This window comes from Myotis yumanensis, unplaced genomic scaffold (genome assembly GCF_028538775.1).
Source record: "Myotis yumanensis isolate MYYU_CA2020_CCGP unplaced genomic scaffold, mMyoYum1.0.hap1 SCAF_9, whole genome shotgun sequence".
NCBI classification, from domain to species: Eukaryota; Metazoa; Chordata; class Mammalia; order Chiroptera; family Vespertilionidae; genus Myotis; species Myotis yumanensis.
This window is the reverse complement of record NW_027223760.1, coordinates 42,935,357-42,954,347: the sequence shown is the minus strand read 5'-3', so window position 1 is coordinate 42,954,347 and position 18,991 is coordinate 42,935,357. Positions and strand designations below refer to the sequence as shown.

Genomic DNA, 18,991 nt, shown 5'->3' with positions numbered 1-18,991 from the left:
GGGTTGCCTTGCCAAGGGCTACGCCCTCCCCGAGCTGTTTCCCGTGAGGCCTGAACCCACCCTCGGAGCACCAGGAGCACCCAGCAGCAGTCAGTCCTGGGTTGCTGAGGCGGAGGCCACAGCATGGTAGAACTCTGGGTCTGGCCCAACAAGGGGCATGGCCAGCCTTCAAACCAGATCCTGACAGTAGGGAGGAGGCAGCCCCATTTCTCACAGAATCTGCTGTTGGATAGCTTGCTGTCAGTGGCCTGCCAGCCAGGAACCCCATTCACCTGCACCCCGTACCCTGACAGGAGTGGAGAGGGAGCCCCATTCCTCACGGAATGGACAGGTGGCCAGCTTGCTGTCAGGGGCCTGCCAGCTAGGAATCCTATTCATCTGCATATCTGTATAAAGTTTTAATACATTATATTAGAGCTTGTGGTGGTACTGTTTTACCCACAGCGTCTACAGGAATTGCTGAAAATTCACTTCTCAGTGGAAGCACCTTTCATTCCCAATATAAATTACCGATTCCATTTAATGAAACTTCAATTTCTAGACTCAATATAAAGAGTGAAGTTGCTAAAACTATTAAAAAGGCCCAACTTCTCATTATTGATGAATGCACCATGGCATCCAGTCATGCTATAAACGCCAAAGACAGATTACTAAGAGAAATTATGAGTATGAATGTTGTATTTGGTGGGAAAGTTCTCCTTCTTGGAGGGGATTTTCAACAACGTCTCAGTATTGTACCGCATGCTATGTGATTGGCCATAGTTTAAAGTACTGCAATGTTTGGGGATGTTTCAGAAAATTGTCTCTTACAACAAATATGAGATCAGAGGATTTTGCTTATAGTGGATGGCTAGTAAAACTTGGAGATGGCAAACTTGATAGCAGTTTTCATTTAGGAATGGATATTATTGAAATCCCCTGTGAAATGATTTGTAATGGATCTATTATTGAAGCTACCTTTGGAAATACTATATCTATAGAAAATATTAAAAGTATATCTAAATGTGCAACTCTTTGTCCAAAAAATGAGCATGTTCAAAAATTAAATGAAGAAATTTTGGATATACTCGATGGAGATTTTCACACATATTTGAGTGATGATTCCATTGATTCCACAGATGATCCTGAAAAGGAAAATTTTCCCATTGAATTTGTTAATAGTATTACTCCTTTGGGAATGCCGTGTCAGAAATTAAAATTGAAAGTGGGTGTAATCATCATGCTATTGAGAAATCTCAATAGTAAATGGGGTCTTTGTAATGGTACCAGATTTATTATCGAAAGATTACCACCTAACATTATCGAAGCTGAAGTATTAACAGGATCTGCAGAGGGAGAGGTTGTTCTGATTCCAAGAATTAATTTGTCCCCATCTGACACTGGCCTCCCATTTCAATTGATTTGATGATGGTTTCCCGTGATGCCAGCATTTGTGATGACTAAATCACAAGGACAAAATCTAGACCAGCCGTTCTCAACCTGTGGGTTGCAAATAATGAAAGTACATCCTGCATATCAGATATTTACATTACGATTCATAACAGTAGCAAAATTACAGTTATGAAGTAGCAACGAAAATAATTTTATGGTTGGGGGTCACCACAACATGAGGAACTATATTAAAGGGTCACGGCATTAGGAAGGTTGAGAACCACTGCACTAGACAGAGTAGGCATATTCCTATCTGAACCCGTTTTTGCACATGGTCAGTTATATGTTGCTTTCTCTTGAGTTTGAAGAGCATGTGACGTTACAGTTAAAGTTCTAGATACTTCATCACAAGGGAAATTAGTCAAGCACTTTGAAAGTGTTTTCACTCTTAATTTGGTGTACAGGGAGATATTAGAATAAGTTTAATCACTTTATCAGTCATTGTTTGCATCACTGTTGTTTTTATATCATGTTTTTGTTGTTTTAATATCATGTTTTTGTTTTCATATCATGTTTTTGTCATTTTTATATCATGCCTCTGTTGTTATATCCTTTTGTTACTGTTTATTTATTAATAAATTTATATATTATTTTCATATACATTTTACTAATTTCCTTTCATCTCTCACACTTCTATTATAGAGAAAGGGCAAATAGAAATATTAAAATATCTCCACTAATTACTTCCCTTTTAATGTGCATGAATTTTGTGCACCGGGCTACTAGTAAGATTATAAATTCTTAGGTAAAACAGAGTGATTTTATTTTCTGTATCCCCTCAGTACTTTGCTCAGTGCCTCGAAAGTAGCAGATACTCAATAAAGGCTTATTTAATTGAATTGATGTTAGTTTTCATGCCAAATTTAACATTTTATATGGAGTTATTTTGCTTGAGATCCAAAATGCTTTTAGGAAATGGTATGATTAAATTTAAGATTGTAAAAATAATTCTAATCTTTAAAGTGCAGCATACCAATGGGAGAAATTAATGTTACTCTTTTAGCATGGAGGATATCCATGAATAAAATAAAATTCTGTCATTCGTTAAATGTGTGTTAAGTATTATTACATGTTTCATTCATTATTGTAGACCACTGAAAAAGACAGGCAAGATCTTTGTCCTTTTTGGAGTTAATTCTAAGTAGGGAGACAGTTAGGTGTTCTGACCACATCTTAAATTATTCCATAGGCATTAATTTCTGTGAGTCTTTATGCAGGTAGCTCCATAAAAAAACAAAACAACCCCCCCACACACACACAAAAAAAAACCACATTTTTTTTGGTTCATAAAAAAGTTATAATTTTTTCAACTTAGATTGTATCACCACATTTGTACATTCCACACAAGCATCTATTGGTCTAGTGCCGTGGTCGGCAAACTGCGGCTCGCGAGCCACATGCGACTCTTTGGCCCCTTGAATGTGGCTCTTTCACAAAATACCACGTGCGGGCGTGCACGTACAGTGCGATTGAAACTTCGTGGCCAATGTGCATAAGTCGGTATTTTGTGGAAGAGCAGGTATTTTGTGGAAGAACCACACTCAAAGAGCCAAAGAGCCGCATGTGGCTTGCGAGCCGCGGTTTGCCGAGCTGCGGTTTGCTGACCACTGGTCAAATGGAACCAAGGCACTTTGCTAAATTCACAGCCAAGTCAGAAACAGACGACGCAAGAGAATGCACTGCATTCATTGTGTCAAAGTATATTCTCAAGGGAGAGTAGCAAGAATTGCTTATGTGCACCAAAGCACAAAGCATCACAAAGTGGCCTGGGTCTGATGCCAGGCTGGGAAATACAGAGGATGAGAGAAGAGCCAGATGCTTAGATGCTTTGGCCATGGGGCAATGAGGAAATATTGGGACTGGTCCACATGCTGGGAATTGTTCCTGCAACAATGTTCATGCTTTTTTGTGTGTGGACCAAATGCCAGGAGAATCCTAGCCTAGGAGAAAGGACTGGAGGGGAAATGGGACTCCAGAAATGAGAGTCTGTGTCGAGTGAATTTGCTGAAAGAGCAGGTGCTGAGGGGGTGTGCTCAGACAAAGGAACATTTGTGCCAAGGAAACTCAGGTGTGAGACCTCCAGCAATGAAGAAAGAAATCTCATCTCTCTCTCTCTCTCTCTCTCTCTTTTTCTCTTAGAGAGATTCCATCTTAAAAATCTGGGGTCCCAGAGAATGTGAAGCCTGTCAGGGAAGAACTTGTTTCTCACAATTCCCTGTCTAAGCCTATCTATCCTTCACCTCCAACTTTGGACGAGTCAGAACTAGAGTTTAAAAGAGTGACAAGGAGCCCAGCCAGGTGTGGCTCAGTGGTTGAGCATCGACCCAGGAACCAAGAGGTCATCAGTTTGATTTTCGGTTGCAGGGTCAATCCCCATTAGGGGCCTGGCAGGAGGCAGCCCATCAATGATTCTCTCTCATCATTGATGTTTCTTTCTCTCTCTCCCTCTCCCTTTCTCTCTGAAATCAATAAAAAACATTTTTTTTTTAAAAATGAGTGACAAGGAGGGTGGAGCATTGGCTTTTTCTTTCTCAACTTTGAACCTGAAATAGGCTCCTGTTGGGGTCAGAGAGAAGATCCAACCTTAAAGTTCAAAGTTTTAATTGTTACATTGGTCTAGGCATACTAAGTTTTAAATGGAGACAGTTTGCAATTAAGATATGATGAGAAGCACAGGAATGCTTTGGGTAAGAATTTCTTTGGTAGGTCAGATGAAAACATCATTAGTATGGACGGGACGAACTGAGATTTGAAATTGGCCTTAAAGTGTAGGTTTGTAAAAAGGAAGAGGAAAACACATTCTAAATGGACTTATGACTACAAATATCCTTAAAGGTCTATTTTGTGCGCAGACAGAAAATCTGAAGAGAGGAGAGGCTACTTTTGAGGAAAAGGGGCTGAAAAGATACATTGGTGGCCTGCTTGTAAAAGATTTTTATGCAAGCTAGGAAGTTCAAACTTTTTTTTAAGTGATGAGTTTATATTTAATGCCTTTTAAACCAGGAAATGGAATGGTCAAGCCAATTATTTATCTAACTTCATCTGGTAGCAATATTCCTTTTTTTTTTTTTTTTTTAAGGCAATAGCATTCTTTTTTACATTACATCATTATATTTTCCCCATAGTACCTTCTGTTTATTTTATGAATAAACTCACTATTTAGTGTAACGTGAATGAGAACAAAAATCTTTCTAAATTTTTGTTGTTCACTGCTATAACAGTGACTGGACACACAGCAGGCACTCACTAAGTGTCGGGTAAAGCCTATATAAAAAGAGCTAATATGCTAATGGTTGTGATGCCCTCATGCCCTAAAGACTGTCCCCCAGGAGGCTGTGTGCGTGGTGGGATGGAGCCGCCACGTTGCTCTGGAGATGGGAAAAAGCGGGGAGGCGCCCAGAGAAGGTGGGACCATCCCATGCTGGGGAAGGGAGGGGTGAGAGCCCTAGAGCCCCCCTCACCAGTCCTTCACCACCCACCACTGGCACTCAGAGTGCCCTGCCGCCCACCTGCCAGGGGAAGGAGCACAGCATGCACACTGCCAGAAAGCGGCACTTGAAACTCTGCAGCAGGTGCAAGGCTTCCACCTCTCCTCCAGTGCCATGATGGGGTGGAGCTGCCATGTTGCTCCGGATATGGAGCAGAAGCGGGGAGGCACCCGGAGGAGGCGGAACCAGCCCAAGACGACCCACCCGACCGAGGGTGGGGCTTGAAGCGGCCAGAGAAGGCTGGAGGGGACGGGGGTGGGGCCAGGCGCACTTGAGCTCTGGGTGGAGAGGTTAGGGTGTCAAGGCAGGGCGCCGGCAGGTGAGGGGTGAGCGGGCCACGTGATTTTGCGTGCTGGGGCTCTAGTTAATAATAAAAGAAAAGGGAGAGACTGGAGGAGATAAACTATCACAGATGATTGAGAGTAGATGATGATAACCTAGACTAAGGTCTTGGCAGCAGTAGGAGAGAAAGGAGCACTCTGGGTGGGATGAGGAATCACCAGAGGACCAAACAGAAGGGAAATCCCAGGCAATTCCAAGAGTTTGAACTGATTTCTGGGGAGATAATGGTCCCCTCTTAGATTCTGGAAATAAGAAGGAAGAAGCTGGCTTGGGGTGGTGATGGGTTTTTAGCTTTAGCTAGATGGAGCCGTCCTGTCAGAGGGAGGTGTAAGCACTGTAACCATCAGAGGTAAGAAAGCTAGGCTCTGCTAGGGACACAGAGTAGCCTTCAACAATTTGACATTTGGGGACCTAAGACAGCCTAAGTTTTAGAAATTAAATTGCTTTTTGCTATTTTTGAGAGGAGTTTGTTGGGGGAGGAGGATATGGTCTATTTTCTATTGCTTTTCTCTTCATGAAATCCTTTATTAAGTGTGAACACAAAGCGGTTGCATAGACCCCCTAGGAGGTAAATCTGGTGGGGTGGCCTAGCTTAAGCCCCCTCCGCCCCCTGCTGCCCCGCCCTCATTCCCTCTTTAGCATTTACCCCCTAAGGCTCTGGACCCTGTTTAGAAAACTATCTTTGGCAGTACTTGTGAGGATTGCCAACTTCAGCTAAGCAACCATTCACTTGAACGAAGTAGTCGCTGAGTGGAGAGTGTATAAGAAGTTGCCAAGTGAAGTTTTTCTCCCCCTCTGCAGATCCGGAGGGAGAGGGAGGGAACTGTGACAAAACAATGTTTTCCCACATCCCCCTAGCTCACAAGAATTTAGTTATAAAGACAATTTCAGTTTTAAATGTGCAGTTATCCAAATGCAGAAGCTTTTCTATTCTTAGAAATAGAAAGAATTTTTCATTCATGATGCTCTTCAAACACCAGTAACTTCCCTTTGTAACATTTCAATATTGCAGTTATAAAATATAGGATAGAAGAAGAAAAATGAGAAACTTTCCAAATAAAGATGTCCAAAAGACATGTATTTGTGTGTTTGTGTATCTTCGTGGAATTTACTGTAGGTAAGAGAAGAAAAAATTCATTTGCAATGGAAACGATATGATGTTTTCTAGAAAATAAATCTCTTTGCACAACTCTCAGAGACTGGGCTTTATTAGTTGAGCTCTATTAATTAATTGATATTCAGGCATGCAGAATTTATTTTATACAACTGGCTAATCTAATTAGAGTGGACTTGCTGTGGGAGATAATTTTGTACGGTCATTCACTGGGTGTTCTCTGTGTGACCATCATTTTCTGTCTAATTGTTATGCACTGAATGTTTGTAGCCCCATCCCATCCATATGTTGAAGCTCTAAATCCAAAGTGATGGTATTTGGAGGAGGGACTTTTGGGAGGTAATTAGGGTCAGCGGAGGTCATGAGGATGAGGCCCCAAAATGATGTTAGTGTCTCTGTAAGAAGAGGAAGAGAGACCAGTGCTCTCTCTCTCTTTCTTTACTGGGTGAGGACAGAGCAAGAAGGTGGTCCTTCAGAAAGAGGGCTCTTACCAGGAACGGGATCTGCTTGCACATTGACCTTGGACTTTCCATTGTGGACTGAAAAAGAGCCACATACTAAACCTGACAAGTTTCAGGCCCTAGAAACTCAGAAACTGAAAGTAATCACATTGAATGGTCTGAACATAAAAATTCCTAACTAAAAGCAGGTTATAATGGGTAGTCACTTCCTAGGCCTATTACTTCCTTGACAAAGGTCAATCTTTACCTTAAGTAAGCCTGTCGATTGTCTTTTTGCATCTAATCACATACCTTTGAAATGTCAGAGTAATTTTCTTTTGCAAACCTCTTGAGGCACAACAGAGCAGGAGGCTACAGACCCTCTCATTGTTACCTTGTTCCCCACATAGCATCTCCATGTGCTGCAAATGTTAATTATTAATCACCCTGTGCCCACCAATGTAAAATAATGATGTGTCTCCTGGTTTTACTTTATATCCAATCCCAGAAATTTCCCTGCCCTGCTTTCTCCCACCCCCTTAAGCTACCACCAATGGATTTCATGTAACCCTCCTTATATCTCCTCCTTTTATTCTAATGTATAAAATAAGCTACAAAACTGCCATTCTCCAGAGAATTTTCTCAATCTGTTGAGATTTTGCTTCCTGTCAATTGTGGTCAGTTTGGCTCAAATAAACTCATAAAAATTCTCTACAGGTTTGGTTGCTTCTTACATTGACACTAGCCTCCAGAAATGTTAGAAGTAAATGTCTGTGACTTAAGCCATCTAGTCTCTGGTATTTCGTTATAGCAGTCTGAGCAGACTAAGATAGTAGTGTTTCTCTAATGTCAGTGTAATAATCTGGCCCTGGCTTGTTTCGCTCAGTGGGTAGAGCATCAGCCAGCCAACTGGAGGGTCCTGGGTTTGATTCCGGTCAAGGGCAGGCTTGATTCCTGGCCCAGGGTGAGTGCTGGTGGCAAACAATAGATGTGTCTCTCTCACATTAATGTTTCTCTCTCCCCCCACCCCCCCACCCCTCCCACTCTGTCTAACAATCAATGGAAAAATAAGCTCTGGTGAGGAATAAAAAAACATTTTTTTAAAGAATAATTTGGAAGCTTACTTAATATGTGTATTCTTGAATCCCAACCTAAAGAAAATTAGCCTGGGATGCATCTGTCCCAGTATTCTTCCTTTTAAGTAAACTTCAAAATGATTCTGATGCAGGCACTTCTGGGTAACAAGTCTTTTCAGAAGAAGTAAGCAGATAATTGTTGTTGGTACAATAGATGGGAGGGTTAGAAGGGAAGGAAGAAGAGAGCTGTTCTGACTTTGTCCTTCAATTTTCTCACTCTTCCCTGCTTTATATCTTCCAAACTTTTCCATCTGAGGAGCATACTTAAGATGGCCTGATTCTCTACCTCCAGCATATAGCAACAAACACAAATTTAGGATTTTAGAAGGAAAAAATGTGGGGAGGGCGAGCACTCCATAACACTCCAACCTTCTTTCTATCAGGGCTTCATTTGTTCAATAACTACAGGAAAGGTCTTTTCCCTCTCAAGTGACTGCATCATGTATATTCAAGAAGTCAGAGCGAAGGAAGGGCTTTTCATAAACAAAATTATGAAGCAGGCAAAAATTGTAAGTTTTCATTGTGTCCACTTCTCCCCAAACTGGATGAAGTTAGCTTTTCTGAAAAAAATGAACCAAGAAATCCAATGTGTTGGAGGATTAGTGCACTACATGGACCTATGAGTATATGATCTTTTGTACTTCTTGGATAAAATACTTTAGTTTAAAATTCAGAGAACTTAAGGAGCCAAGGCAAGTACTAGAAGAGATTGGAGTGGGAGAGAAGTGGGGTTCTTAGCCTTCTGTAAAGCATTTTTTTCCCCAAGGGCAAGACTTGAGCAAAATCTATTGAGGAGATGGGTTAGAAATCTAAGTTGCATGTCGTGTCTCCTTACTAATTCTGAAATGTGGTCTAGTCTGGTCACCAATGTATCTGGTCTTGACTGAAATCACTAGGATTAATGCATCAGCCTGGAGAGGGTCTTTTTAAGGAAAAATAAGGTTCTTCAAAATAGAAACAGTTCATTGTATTCTTCAGATCTCATTTTCTCCTTGAGGCACATACAAGTTCTGACTGTTCTAACCTTGTAGTGCTATCTACCAAATTGGCATACATTTTGACATATTTTCTGAAAGTAGTCTATTATGTTATATTCATCAACACATGGTGAATTGAAACTGTTAAGCAAAATATAAAATATTACTAATAACCTATCTGCTATATATTATTAACAATCGAAAGAAACAGTCTTCACCAGTTGGAGGGACAGATCGGTGATATCCATTCATTTCTATGTCCATAAAATATTCTAGCACAAATCAGAGAAACACTTTCAAGTAAAGCCTCATATTTCAGCTGTTTGGTTGCCTGAAATGAAATATAAATGCATGCAACCAAGACAGCAGGCTTCCTGCCTGTGGGAAAGCACACAGGTCAGAGAATTATAAGGTACGAGTTTTCTGAGAGCAGCTCCACTAACTGAGCCTTTGGAATCATCAGCAGGTCATTTTCCTTCTCTTGTTCTTGGTGTGTTTAAAATTTGAAACCCTTGAGCTGGTCCTCTTTTAAGTTGTTGTATATATTATGAATAAGTGGCCAACTATGTACAATGTTGTACTTCTTACATAAAGGTGATGCATACTTAAATTGGGTAAAGAGATTTCAAAATGTTACTAGTCTACAAAACATTTTTACCAGCTTGTTTTCCTGGTGGGAAGTTGTTAGGTAGTAAGAGGAGAGAAGCGTCAGCATTTTTTAGCCTTAACAAACAGAAATGCTATTCACCTGCATGCAGGCTCTCTGTGAGACTATATTCTTGCCACTGTATTTAGTTTCACAGATTGTTATGTCCATCAAAAGTAGGCTCCAGGAAATATATTTCGTTCCCATTTTCACACCTGGTGTTTATTTCTCAGCTTGTTAACTTATATCTTTGTAGACTTTTTGGATTCTTTTTTTCATCTCTTAGATCTAGTTAATTTTAAGTAATTTTTCAGTTTATTTCTTCCAATTGAATTTCATTGTCCCTCAGAAGACACTGTGACTAACTGGATATAGGGAAAGGCTGAGTCTGTAGAACTCGATTCCGGGTTCCGTTTTACTACTCATTGGTCTCCTTTACAAAATTATGTTCCTCTGCTTGGAGCTAAGAAAATATTTGTTAAATAAAATGAAGCAATACAGCTTAGTAATAATAATAATAAAAAAAGGACGTGGAATAAGAAAGTTTGAATTCCAGTTCTTGACTTGTTAACACTACGGTGTCGGGTGAATTTCCCGCCAAAATATAAGATGGCGGTTCGCATACGCAGGTAGGTATCTTTGTGAACGGCAAACAAACAAATATTTGGTAATACGCAGTTACAATCGGCCCGAGTTTACACGTTTCCCGCACTCCACCGCAAATCTATATGAACGGAGTTAACAACTTGAACTGGGGAAAATTACTTCACCTCTCGGGGCCTCTATTTCCTCTTCTTTAGCCCTAGCTAGTTTGACTCAGTGGACAGAGCATTGGCCTGTGGAATGAAGGGTCCTGGGTTCGATTCCAGGATTCCAGTCAAGGGTACATGCTTCGGTTGCAGGCTCCTGGCTCTGGTAGGGGACATGTGGGAGGCAACCAATCCATGTGCCTCTCTCACATTGGTGTTTCTCTCTGTCTTTCTCTCTCCATCTACCTGGTAGGACCCTTGTGAGTATTAAATTAGATCCATGCAATGTTTTAACAGAATTCTCAACACATGTCAGTTGGTCAATAATATCATCTACTAGTGGCCCTTAGCACGAAGATTTGCTCAATAGGCCTTCCTTCCCCTGGCTGCCGGCACCGGTTTTCCTCTGGCACCTGGGACCCAGGCCTTTGGTCCGGCTGTAGCAGCGAGGCTTGGCTTCTCTGCTCCGGCTGCTCCCAGCCCCTCCTTTTTTTTTTCTTTTCCATTTCCTTGAGAGGAGGCCAGGGCTGGCTGGAAGCCTGGGTCGCCCCTGGTGACCCAGGCACCCAGCCCCTCCTTGAGCAGAGCCCAGGGCTGGTGGGAAGCTTGCCTTCCCCTGTCGCCGGGAGCAACCCAAGCCTCCTGCTCGCTCCAGCTCCGTGGCTACTGCCATCTTCAGTATTCGCTCGGCACCTGCGTGTGCAAATTAACTGCCATCTTTGTTGAGTTAATTTGCATAGTCACTCTGATTGGCTGGTGGGTGTAGCGGAGTGGTGGAATGATGGTTAATTTGCATGTTTCTCTTTTATTAGTGTAGATTATGACACATCATTAGTTTTCTTACCTCAAAGCATCCAGCATTCTGTCTCCATAAAGTGTCAGAATATCTATTATTGAAAGTTTATTTTATTTTTTGTATTTCTTGTTTATTGATCAGGAGAACCTATTCCTTAGTTCAAATATTCATGTTTCCTAGTTTAGGAACACAGGTCAGTGACAAACTTCCATGGAACTCAACCCAAAGAAATTCTTCACATTCAAGATTACTCTATATTCTGAAAGATACCAGCCTTCTTCATCTCCTCCAAATCTTTCATGCAATCATAATTTCAGCAGAAATTTGTCTATGCCTTCTTTCATGGTTCAGCCACAGCAAACTTAGAAAGCTCCACCCCCCTGGATTCAATGATAGTTCTACCGATATAAATCGCAGACACTTGGCCAGGAGGCCACACATCTGAGGTTTTGGCAAAGCACTGAAAGACATGGCAATTATAGTCTCCTCAACACCAACGCCCTTCTGATGGAGAAATGGATGACACTCCAGCCTCTGTTTGAAATTTTAAATCTAAATACATCTGTTAAAAGAAGGAATAGGCTTTTTTGTTGGGTGGAAACTCTTTTCTGGAGTTTCAAGTTTGATTTTTAGAATACCTTCAACTTTACACGTTTGTGAAATTTTGTATGTGTTTTCACATTTTTTTCTTGTGTCCCCATGGCAGGTCCAGAATTTGTTTTGATTATAATAGATGTTTATTAAATACTAGAGGCCCAGTGCACTTAATTCATGTTGGGGATGGGGGGCGGTTCCCTAAGCCCAGCCTGTGTTCTCTTGCAATCTGGGACGCTGCATGCACCAGTGACCATACTTTTCATACAGATGAAAGGTATCTTGCTGTTGTATGGGCAGCTACATTTTTTTGCCCTGATTATAAAAAGTAGTACATAACATGATCCTTCTGAGGCAGTAATACCATTTTCCCCATCTTATGGGTGGAAAACCTGACGCAGAGAGAAGTTAAGTAATTGGCTTTGTCACACAGTTATAAGTGTCAGAATCAGGGCTGACCACAAAATGTCCAAGCCAGAGCCCATGCATGTCATCGCTGCATCATCCTGTGTTTTCAGTGTTAGAGTAGCCTTGCCAGGTTTTAATATTTAAATCTAAGAGATTGTTCCCAATATATAGGGTAGGGTCCGTAGGCCTGGCTGGCAATCAGAGCCATCTATGGGGTGACAGGCAGGTGGGGTGATCAGCACTCCCCCCCCCCCCCCCCCCCCCGCTGGCACCCACCTTGGCTGGCGGCCTGGTGCCGCCCACTGGCCGGCCCCGCCCCTGATCACCTCCCTCTCACAGGGCAGATGCTCCTGTGTTGAGCGTCTGCTCCCTGGTGGTCAGTGGGCATCATAGCGACCATTCGTTCCGCTGGTCATTCCACTGTTCGGTTGATTTGCATATTAGGGTTTTATTATATAGGATTTGTTGACTGATTGCTTCCTTATTAGCTACTTTTTCTTTCTGAAGGTAATTTTTTTTTTTAGGGGAGTGTCTTTAAATTATTATACTTTTAATAATCCCATGCTACCTCTATAGGTGGTAATGTTTTTCAAACTATGTGTTTAGTGTCATGGTTTTGAAATTTTTTGTTTGGTGTATATCTATACTCTTTCAAGTGAATTTACTCAAATGTGTGTGTATGTGGGTAGGGTGTGTGTGTGTGTGTGTGTGTGTGTGTTGCTATACAGGCAAGTAAAAATGACAGCTGTCTTGGGCTTTCTGTGGAGATACCTTCTCTTTATGTGGTTTTATTTTCAAATATGATGTTTTAGTCTACAATTACACCTGAATGTTTTCCCAGTTTATTTTTCTGTCCATTCTTAAAGTACAGTGTACAATTTTCAGTTCCATAAAAAGATTACTCACTTGGTGAGGAAGTATTATAGTCCGTGTAGACACAGACTTCTTAGAATGCCTCAGTCCCAGGGAGAAGTCACAAGTACATTAATGGCCTACTTTCCCTACACCAAGAAAATTGATTTCCCCTTTGTTTCTAAGGAAAATCATTTTGAGGGTACTCACCACTATGCCATGAATGGTACTATAAAAAACGTTGGTTTAAAAATTATTTATTCCATGCAGTCTAATTTTATTCTCTTAAAGACATATTCAGTTTTAGAATGCCACTTTTTTTTTTTTTTTACTGTTTCCTTAATTTAATTTACATAAATGTTTCTATGTGCAGTCTAATGCTCACCAAGCAGTGGAAAAGTATTTTTAGCTGCTGATTCACTTTACTCTGAGTCTTATATTTTCTGGACTTGCCAAGTGTAACCTAGGAACTTATTTCCTGATTTATATCATTTACTCCTCTACTGACGAGCTTAACTTACATTTCAATGGCTGGGGCTTGAAGAAACAACTGAGTGGGATGGTGAGTCTACCAAGATATTTCCTTAAGACTCTTAACAGAAGCCTACGCATAGACATCTTAGAACGAGATTTTAAGTGAATGAAGTGAAAACCTGTTTCTCTCTTGTGGTTATTTTGGATTTTTCTATTTTTAAACTCACCTTCACATATGGTACCTCCATATAAATCAAAACTTATTCCATATTGATATATACATGATTCAAACTTACTTTTCATGATATAGTACAGTGATGAATTCAAGCTTACTTCTGCTGGCTTTTAACATTGTTTTAGTATGAAGGGGCTACTGTATTCTAACAGAATTACTATATTGTGTTAGTGTATACATCTAAACTACACACACCACTATATGCCTAGCACATCCGATTAATTATGGAAATCACTTTCATTTCAATAGTGAAATTTACATGACAACAGCTTCTGGGGCTAAGTGGAGCATCAGACCAGCATGTCACAGAATTCCCGTGTAGTGTGGGTGTTGACAGGGTTCTGTTGATATTAAATTTGCAATGAAAATGTCTCATAAATGTGCATCCACATAGAACATTACTTAGAAGGAATCAGCTCAATATTCACATGGGTCATTACTGTCAGAGATGGAAAATTTCCTCACTTACATTAGGAACACAAGTTATTAAGAATACGTAATCAGCCCGGCTGGCATGGCTCAGTGGTTGAGCATTGACCTATGAACCAGGAAGTTATGGTTCAACTCCTGATCAGGGCACATGCCCAGATTGAGGGCTCAATCCCCAGTGTGTGGTGTGTAGGAGGCAGCTGATCAATGATTCTCTCTCATCATTGGTGTTTCTATCTCTCTCTCTCCCTCCCTCTCCCTTCCTCTCTGGAATCAATAAAAATATATATTTTTTAAAGTTATTATATATATATATATATATATATATATATATATATATATATTATATAGATGACCTGAAAGATTTGTCTTAAATGTTTAGAAAGGGTGTTCAGATATTGTCACCTTCGTGTTCTCCCCTGTTACTGTATAAAGCCTTTTGTATCCTGCAAATCGTGAATAAATGTGAGATGAAGACTCTAAATCAGGCAACAGAATGTACTGGTCCAGAGGGGTTATAATAGGGAATAAGTATCAAGACAAAATAGAACAGAGGGATAATTAGGCTGAATATTACAACAAAGTTCTTAATAGGGAGAACTATTAGACTGTGAAATAGTCTTTCAAATGCACTGGAAAAAGACATTACTCGAGCCATTTAAAATCAGACTGGACTGAAGTACTCCAAAATGCAGTATGGGATGGGGACCAAGCCTACATTAGAAGTGGAAGGAGGAGAATGACCTAATAGCTTCTACCGTCTGTGTGATTACTATGATTGTACTCATTTTATGTGTTCAGTCTTGGTGGAAAATCTTCTGTCATTTTATGCTACTTCGAGGGAGCAATTTCAACAATTTATCTAATGTAGAATTGGATGCATTTTAGCAGCATCTCAGAAAAGATGAAAATGCACAATAAACAGTGCAAAATAGCAAAGCATGAGTAAACACTACTCCTTTACTTTTGGGAGGGACCCCTGGAGAAAACAATTCTCACCCTGGAACTCTGGCCACATTCCAATGTGCATAAATGCATCCTGTCTGCCTGGCTTTCAGGTATTAATTTTCATTCCTGTTGTTTAATGGTATCTTGGGATGATGTGGAGTACAGGACAACAAATTGAAACCTTTCATCCCCAGGTCAATGACCACAGTTTGGCAGGAGGTAGGTAGGACCCTGGGAAAAAAAAATCTTGCAACATTTTGTGACTGATACCTATTAGAGAAATGGACAGGAAAGAGAAAATGGTTTAATTTTAAGAAAAGAGTTTGAAATAAGGAAGAGGAAAAGGTATTCAGGGAAGTTGTAAACATGTTATTGCTGGACATCTTTCAAAAGAAGACCATACTCAGTCTTGTACAGCTCTGGTGATCACCTGTCCTGAAGTAGAGAAGTGAGGCAGGTGACCTTTAGACATTTATCCTCGTTCTTTTATTCAATAAAAATATTAAATTTTATTACAATTCAATTTTATCCTATCTTTTCATTTGTTCAACCCACCAATTCTAATTGCAGTGATACAAATTTAGAGATGGGATGATTTTGATGTTTGGTCATTGTGAGGTAAATGATTTGACTTATTTCTTTTCACATGTACACCACAACTTTTTAAAACGACCATCATACACAAATGAGTGGATCATTGAAAATATTTTCATTATTAATAATATTTTATGTTTGTGTAGCTTCTCATATTTTCTCAATTTACTAACCACATATTCCTGAATTATGAAAAATATTCAATATAAACTGAGGTCTCTACCCCCCAAGTCTCCCCCCCCCCCGAAGTGTATCCTATTCCTGTGTTGGCATAATTTTCAATGATTTCATTTGTAAGGATCTAGCTCATAGACCAAGAGATTTTATACGAACTTTTTTTTTTGGGGGGGGGGGGGAGAAGTGGAGACTGTCAATACTAAAAGGTATTCTTACCATTTATCCTTTTGTTTAGCCCAATGAATGTAGATATTCTAGCATTTTTGTTCTTTTATTTGTGAAAATAAGTTTCGAGACTTTTTCTCCTTAGTTTCCATCCTGAGCACCTGTGCTATTCTGAATAGAAATCAAGTAAACGTTAGGGCAGAACCATTCAAAATATCCTTAGAGTTCTGCTGCATGATCAGAACCTGAAAGGATGGACAGCTTAAACCTACAGGTGTGAGAAATCTTTATAAATGCAAGACACTGGCGTCATGAAAGGAAAATATCACTTTATTAAGGTCTAGTGTACAATAGTTTCCAAAATCTGTTTAAATTCTACTGGCCTATTTTGAGAAGAAAAAAAAAAGGTGCCTAGTACTATAGAATCATTAAGTAATAGCCTAAACCTCTTTGGTAGGAGCTGTATAACCCACAGTTTAGTATAATGGCAATCTAAGTGTTCTGGTTATGACTATATTAAATAAATTTACACAAACAATTAGAGTTCAGGTAGCAGCCTTAAAATACATGATCAGATAAACCAAAGCAGACTTAGATGTAGGGAACTGAACCGTGTTTCTCTACCAATAAATGCTTTATTCTTCTCAAAGAAACACCATATAGCTCTACTGACCAGTTCTAAGATCAGCTAGCACAAATAAATTGAAGCAGAGAAACTCAAAGCACCAAACTATTGCTGAGGTCTTTAAGTCACACTAGCTTCAACTCACATTGACCTCAACTTTGAATATACATGTAACTATGCCAGTATGTGTCAAACACAGCATTATTCAAATAGCAGTAGAAAATTTTTATTAGCAATTTAGCTGAGCACTTCGCCACAGATTATTAGAAGTGTGCCGTTTTGTTATTTGTTATCAAAATGTACACAATGCTTGAAGATACTTACAAGGCAGGGGCATGTCCCCTTAAGATATCTACCTAAAACTGTCACGCCTTGGGGAATCTCCCACGCTTGTTAACCCAGGGAAGGAACTAGAAGAAAATCTAAATGAAATCCTTAAGAAACAAGCTTCTTGGATATATTACCTAGTCTGTTTCCAGACCGCGAATTCCCCGACCTCTGAGTTATCTCACTGTCAGATAAGAAAATGGAACAGGAGAGATGAAGAGATAGATGCTCTCAGTTTGGCGTTTCGATTTTTCACTCAAGCCAAAGGGAGCAAAGTGCATAGAGTGAGGGATCATTTCCAAGAGTGTTTGCAGCACAGCGAACCGCTGGCCGCCTCTCCCTGCAGAATGCATCCCGGCTGCAACACGGACCAAGTCCCGCTGCCCGCTGCCCACCTCGCCCGGCGACCTCCACACCCACACGAAACAGCCGGTGTGGCAGCCAGTCACCGCAGGGTTTCCTGGGCACAAAACCTGAGGAACCCCCACATCGAAACGTATCCTGAGCCCAGCACAGGGCTGGCGGTGGTTGGCTGATGAGCCTGGTCTCTCTGGGGGGTCTGGGAGCATCCGTGGTCCCTCCACCTCGCTCATCCTGGCTGCATCCTGTGCCCTGAAAGCTGCCTCCCGCCCGGAGACACAGAGGTGCGCGCACACACACAAACTCTCACTCACGCACACCCACCCACATGGCCTCTGCCCCCCACCCTCCCCACCCCTGCAACACTGTAGGGACCGGTCTGTGCTCTGCCTCAACTTTCCCGGCTGCACCTGCCCCACGCGGCACCCGAGCCTGCGCGCCCTCCCCGGGCGCCCTCCAGAGGGACGCGTCCTGCTCTGGACCCCTTACCTGGCACTGACAACTCCTGGCAGGGACTGGAGCTGACCGTGGTGGCAGCGGCGGTGGCTGAGCCTGCACCCGGGCTCTGGCTCATGGTTGGTCCTCCTCATCCGACACAAAAGAGGTAGCTTGCTGGCTTTGTCCTTTCCAAATGCCAGGGAGAACTTCTTCTGCCCCCGAGATGGCCAACTTGTGCGCGCCGTTTCCCGTCACAGTGCCCCTTGCCCCTGCCACCGCCCCCTCCCGGCTGCGAGCTGGACCACTGCCCGGTGGCAGCACATCCAGGCCTCCCAGTCAGTGGGGAGTGGGGAAAGGGAGGGTGGGAGGAGGAGACGAAGGAGGTTGGGAAAAGGGGGAGACCCAGTGGTCTTCCAGGGAGGGCGGGGGAACAGTTCCCAGCTGAGCCCCTCGCCTCGTTACAGGCAAACACACTTCCCAGGCGCGGAAGCAACTTTCCTTCACCTTGGCCGGGCTAAAGCCACAGCATCTGACTGGGACTGCCGGCAGAGGCAGGGACCTGGCATTCTCTCCTTTCCTCCCTCTCTGGTTCTCCTCTCCCCTCCCCCCTCCGCTCCTCCCTCCCGCTTATAGGGGTGTATCCGCAGAGTCTTCGGGGAGCTAGGGTACCTAGACGAGAGGACTGTGGAATGGAAATCCAGAGAGGTTTTGCCGGACCTCCGCCTCCCTCTAAAATCCTTAGGCAGTGCACGCCAAGGTTGGGGATGTCGGAGGGGCGGGGTGAAGGGGCATGGGGCGGCGGGAGATCTGCGGCTCTAACTTTGAAGCTCTGCTGGAGCTCCCGGCCTGCAGGAGAGCGAGTACTCGCGGTCAGCCCAGGAGAAGGTCTCCCGTGGTCCCCTGGCACCCGGCTCACCGCACGCGGGAGAGAAAGGGAGAGCGGGAGTGGAGGGGGAGCGAGAGAGCCTGGGAGGCCCGTGTGCAGCTCTGCCCCACACGCAGCTCAACTGCACATTGCAAGCCCCTGGAGAGGGCTTGTGCAGAACAATCTCTGGGTCAGGCGGGCGGGAGACGCTCCCGTTTCCTAGCAACCCTCATCAATCTTCACCGGATTGCTCCCTCTGAAGGAATTCGATTGGACAGCCCCTGGAGGGAAGACACGCCCCTTGAAGAATGCTGGGTTGCTGCTTTTCTTCGCATTCTCCAAAATTTCTTGGGTGGAATAAGATTAGAGGAGAGTGCTGAA

At 42.3% G+C, this 18,991-nt stretch overlaps 1 protein-coding gene across 1 annotated transcript in view; it reads right to left on the bottom strand.

Moving 5' to 3' along the window:
- The window catches only part of GRM3 (glutamate metabotropic receptor 3), a 206,918-nt gene extending 188,310 nt beyond the window's left edge, over positions 1-18,608 (bottom strand). The window contains exon 1 of the mRNA XM_070424160.1: positions 17,797-18,608. The gene's annotated coding sequence lies outside the window, so the exon portion shown is untranslated. The remainder of the gene's footprint in view (positions 1-17,796) is intronic.
- Between the last annotated feature and the right edge of the window lie 383 nt (positions 18,609-18,991).